Source organism: Dendronephthya gigantea, unplaced genomic scaffold (assembly GCF_004324835.1).
Source record: "Dendronephthya gigantea isolate DGI-Jeju-01 unplaced genomic scaffold, DenGig_1.0 000089F, whole genome shotgun sequence".
Classification (NCBI taxonomy): domain Eukaryota; kingdom Metazoa; phylum Cnidaria; class Anthozoa; order Malacalcyonacea; family Nephtheidae; genus Dendronephthya; species Dendronephthya gigantea.
In genome coordinates, this window is record NW_021163099.1 from 126,501 (window position 1) to 132,500 (window position 6,000).

The window sequence follows — 6,000 nt, forward strand, 5'->3', positions numbered from 1 at the left end:
CTATAGAACGATATTTGGGGGGGGGGTGAATATTCATATATTTATGTATATGAACACGACTGCCAAGCATGTTCGACTTAGCCCTATTTTAGGAATCCAGTATGGATCGCCTCAAAGTGTATTTCTGTAAGCATATTAATGATATTACTGATATTAGGTGCATTAAAGACAAGGTTTCTGCGCGTTACAGGCTGGCATCTGCAAATGTTCATATCAGATCTGGCTCGTAAAGCCTCTCAGTTTATGCGCATCTAAAAAAGCCGTGCATTTGTGTTCCCCGACGCGATATTTTCTTTTGTCCGTTGCTATATGATACAATACAATAACTTAAATATGAAATAGTTATGTCAAATTCCCAGGAGCAGAAAGGCTTTTGTGCTTGTGACAAAAATATGTAATACATCCACAAAGCTGACAATATTCTGCGTATCCAAGGGCTTAGCGTAGTGACGGGGCATTAGAATTATACAAATAGTTTAATTTTAAAGTCTTCTTTTTTTATACACCCTGAAAAATGGTATTTTCCTTTGTATAGTAACGCAAGCATGCGTGAAGTGCATGCAAATCGCTAAGCGTATTTGCATGATAATATGATATAAATACATAGGAAGCGATGACCTCGCAGACACAAGCCTTATATCAGACGTTTTAAACATGTCATCAGGAGACCAAAGCGCAGAGAATCAATTTTCTAGCTCGGCTACAATCACCTTAGCCTTGATCGATCAACTCAATCTTATCTTGATAGTAAGATAGACAGCCTTTCCTCCGGCCTAAGTATTGTTAATTCATCTCAAACTAAAAAGCTCGAAAGACAAGCAGAAGGCCGCGCCTTAAAATTTCCCGGCAACAAAGATTAGTGTTCCTGTTTGACGCAGAAGTGCAAGATTTGCTCGACGAATCCGTTGTTTTGATAAAGAAACAAAATACAAATTCAACAATGGCCAAAATAGAAGCAGCTGAGAATCTCATACTTCAAAGGCAAAAGAAGATAAAGTTAGCTGACAAGAGCGAAGCTGGCTGGTTGGCTGTTTTAAAGAATACGAGGCGGAGCAATTAGCTAGCGATTCAGACGACGAGAAAACAATAAAGAAAGTCCAGGAATCAGCACTTAAGAAACGCAGAAATAATGCTATTAGGAAAGATAAAGAAAGACAATCATCATATCCGCCTTATAAATGCACAGATGTTTTCGAGGTATTTATTGCCCTTTCTTTGATTCAAGCGGCAAGGGAGTGCTTGCACATAGCCTGTCATTAGTATGTGTTTGAATGTGTAAGTGACAGGAAAAGGAGAATGACTTTCCTTCGGACGAGCTAAGCGAGCTAGAAGGAAATGGTATTTTCCTTTGTATGGTATCGCAAACATGCATGAAGTGCATGCAAATCGCTAAGCGTATTTGCATGATAATATGTATAAATAAAGGCGAAGCAATGACATGTTGTTCATCACGTCTAGCACTATATATATTATACCTAGCAGACAAAAGCCTTATATCAGACGTTTTATACATCTTTATTCCTAATTTGCAATTGCCTGTTTGTTTGTTCTTTGTTTCCTTTTTATTCCTTTTGCTCACTGTAATTTATAAATTTTTTTACAGGCTGCAGAGTCCCAAATCCATCAGATATATGTGCTTCCGATGTGGGACAAATGGATGATACAGATATGTTACAAGATAATTATGATTTGATTCAGGTACAAAGTTTTATTGACGCATGTGAACCGAAAAGTTTGTGAGTGAAAAAACCAGCGTGCTACCAATAGCTAAAGGTAGGCTTAGTTCGCACATATTAAATTCTGGGAGGGCAGGGGGGCTTCCGAATTTATCTTAAAACACCATACGAATTGGGTTCAAGATCCCCAACCCCAGCGTACTTTCCCAACAATCAATCAGCCTTAAATCCCATCTTAATTTGTCATTGACTCCGTATCAGAGTTACTATATCCTCTAGCAGAATTGTGCTAGTACAGGACAGTGTGTTACAAGCGTGCAGTCCCTTGTCTGTGGCAATCCAACCGGGGTAAAAGAAGCGACTTATTTTAGACATGCGCTACGTTAACAGTTTTGTTTATAAACACACTATCAAATTTGAAGACTGGAGAACAGCGATCCAATTTTTTGACAAAGGCACATACTTTACAACATTTGATCTGAAAAGTTGTTACCATCATCTCGACATTTTCATACACCATCAACCTTACTTGAGGCTAAGTTGGCCTAAGGATGGGCAGAAACCCTGTATTACATGTTTACTGTACCGCCTTTTGGGTTAACGTCCGCTCCTTGTATATTTACAAAATATTTCGACCCATAGTGTTAAACACTGGCGAGCACAAGTGATTAGTAATCTCGTCTATTAAGACGACGGATTTGATATAGAAAAAGTTCCGAATCATCTTTCTAGCATCATTCAAAACGACCTGCATCGTGCGGGGTTTGTTGCTAACGATGAGAAATCGGTATGGGATCCCACTCGAGATATGACATGGCTGGGTCTAAGTTGGGACTGCATAAATGGTACACTTAGTGTGTCCACTCACGGCATAACAAAAACCCTGGATACCATTAAACAAGTTTTGGATCATCCTAACATTTCCGCACGGAAATTAGCCTCCATCGTAGGTATGATCATTTCCATGGGTGCATGCAGTTATTGGCAATCTTACGAGAATCACGACTCGGCTTTGCCAGATGTTTGTTGTTTCATCTGAGACCTGGGACATATTGTTTATGCTTGATGAATAACGCAATTTAGAATTACAATTTTGGAAAGCTAATATAAATGTGGTAAATTGCCGTGCTTCAATTTCAAAAAAAAGACCTTCAACAGAATCTTTTTTTCGGACGCAAGTGCTTTAGCCTGTGCTGCTAATTCGAATGCTGGGTCCTTAATTGCTCACCGTGCGTTTTCAGTTGAAGAAAAGGACACGAGTTCCACTTACAGTTTTACAGAGAGCTAGTTGCAAAAAATTCTCTCTTGAAAGCTTTGTGCCAATTTTCAAACACAGCATGATTAAGAGGTTTACTGATAAGCAAGTGCCAGCTAAAATCGTTCAAGTTGGAAGCATAAAATTTAACTTAACCAATTGGCTTTTCAGATCTTTTCCATCAGCATGAAAGAAAACATTGAGCATTGAGTAAAATTGTGGATTATGATGACTGAGAAATCACATGGAAAACTTTTCACTTACTAGAAACCAGATTTGGACCGCACGCAGTAGGTTATTTGTTTTCCAAATTATCGTAATTACAAAGTCAAAAAATTCTATTCCAGGTTTTGAAATCCAATTTCATGCGGAATTGATGCATTTTTTCAAAGATGAGAGATAGAAAACTGCTTAATATTAGTTCCTCCAATTGCCCCTGTCTCGAAAGTCTTACTGTACATGCAAAAGTTTAAAGCTTCAGGGACTTTAGTTGTACCATTTTGGCCGTCTGCGTCTTTTTGGCCACTACTAGTTTCTCGATTTTCCTCTCACATTAAAGATTATAAATTATTGTGCTCCTTGGTAATACAGCTAGCCCTCAAACATGGACTTAACCAAAACTTATTACTCGATTCAAACTCGTGGACAGGGCTCGTTTCGACGATAATCTGCGTGGGCTTAATTAATTGTTGTCCATTATGTAGCAATTAATCTACATTGCCCGGAATTGTCGAATTGAATAAATTATTAGAGGGTAAAAAGTATGGTTGTTTAGATCGCAGCATTTGGTAGCGGGCGCTAGCCAGGAAAATAATAATTGAGGTCCTCGCTCGGGGTCAGGCGGTTACCTAGTTCTTCATCAAATTGGAACTATTTCTGCTTAAAAGCGGTTGGCTATAGGTGAGCTTGTTCCTGGCCAGACTTTATCAGCGATTGAATCTTCGACAGTAATGCTAGCTATATGTTAACTCTAACTAACAAAGATGTATTTGTCTGTTCTTTTATTTTTTCAGGATACGTCCTGCATCCTCTTGGGGAATTACAACTTTGTAAACAAGAAAACAAACAATTTGTCCATTATTGTCCTCTCGGGCGAGTTCAACCGTGAAATACCCAATACCGCGGAAGTTTATTAAATTTGTAAGCCAGAATTCTAAGCTTACTCGTGAGTTACCAATTAGCAGTGCAGTCATTTCTCAAAATTTTCCCATCCTTTACTTGCCAACAAATCCCACAATGTCGTTATACAACCCCAGTGTGCTTTAAAGTGGATCCACGATCTTCTCCCACTATTTTCTAACCCAGCTGATACGGCTATGATCAAAAACATCGTGGAGGCAAGTAAGTGACTGTGTTCCAAACCTTGTTCCAGAAAAGAACCCTTATCTATCTGACTATAGAGAACCTCGAAGCTGCTGTTTTATAATTTGCCTCTTTAGCTGCCATTAGTATGTGTTTTAAAGTGTAAGCGACAGGAAAAGGAAAATTATTTTCCTTCGGACGAGCTAAGCGAGGTAGAAGGAAAGTATTTGAACAAAATGGCGTCGCCAGTATCGATAAGCGAGTGCATGGTTAATTTCTAGTTTAGATAACAATTACTATTATTTCAAATTCATTGCCAAAAGGTCATAACACTATTGAAATTATGGGTAATTTGCTTATAAGCTGAATTGGCCTATACAGGGTGTCGCCGGGGGGCGGGGGTTTTTGGGACACCCTGTAGTTTTACAATGTTTTGCAAGATTTAAATTTGACGTCATTACAACGTCATATCTTAACTGGGGGGAGGTGTTGCAACACCAAAATTTTACCGATGAACACGTGGCACTTAAAGCGCGTTCAAAGAAAGCTTATATAGCAGTGAGAAACAAATGTCTAAAGCATTTCCATGGGAATTTCTGGCTTATATGCTTCAAATCTTATATGGCTTTTCAAAGTGTACGTAATTGGACATTACATGCAAAACTATGAGAATATTTTTTACCCCTTTAAACGTTAACGATTTATCAACAGACGAGTCAGACGACATCTCAAATTATCGCAAGTAGCTAAGTAAGTTGAGCAAAATTATACTTTAAACCGACGATTGTGTTCTATCACCGACCGATATCGTAATTTTCCTAATTAGCACCAGGCTAATACGAATAAAATTATCACAGTAAACAGGAAACTGCTTGTGTTCAACGAAGTGAAAGAAAGACGTCATTGTGCCACTCAGCCACAATATCGAAACAATTCTCCGTGACGGAAAATACTGGAGAATATAGGGGGCGTACGGGAGACGATAATTGGAGGGCACATATATTCATATATTCATGTTGTGCAAGATTAATTTCTTTTCAAATCCATTGCTTTTCAATCTCTGTTAACATGAATATAATGAATATGTGCCCCCCCTCCAAACAATTATCGTCTCCCGTACGCCACTGCCGGAAAAGCTCCAGAAACGAGCGGATACAGCAAAGAGACGATATCGTTCATCTTTTGCGTGAGAAGAGTCTAGTTGGTGCCTTCACAAGAGCCACTTCATGCAAAGACAAGGACTAAATGTAGTAACAATATCCCAATTCAGATGTTCAGTTGACATGTTTCATGATATAATAGATTATGCATGTGTATCTCTATACTGTTAATGCAAATTGGATAATTGTTAATAGTATAGGTCACATAAAAATTCAATTCAGGCTAAATTAAAACTTTTTCACTTTATCGTAGGCGAATTAATTTAAAAAACTAACGCGTAGATAGCTGTTGTCCGAAGTTTTTAAATAATTGGCGCTCAAGGTTTATTTTGCTTTAATGAAGGTTTTTCATACAAGCATTAGGATATTTAATACGTATACGTACGCTGCAAGGATAAATTTTAGTAGGATATGACACCGAGTGGCAGCCTGCCATGGCAAGCAGAAAATTCTACTTGACCACGGAAGGATTTGAACCCAAGGACTTCCGTATACTAGTCCGATGCTCTGCCAACTGAGCAACATGGCCAACACGGGTTATTTTGATATTTCGAAACAATACTAGTTTCTTCGATATCAAGAGCTTATCAGCTCAATAGGTTGATTA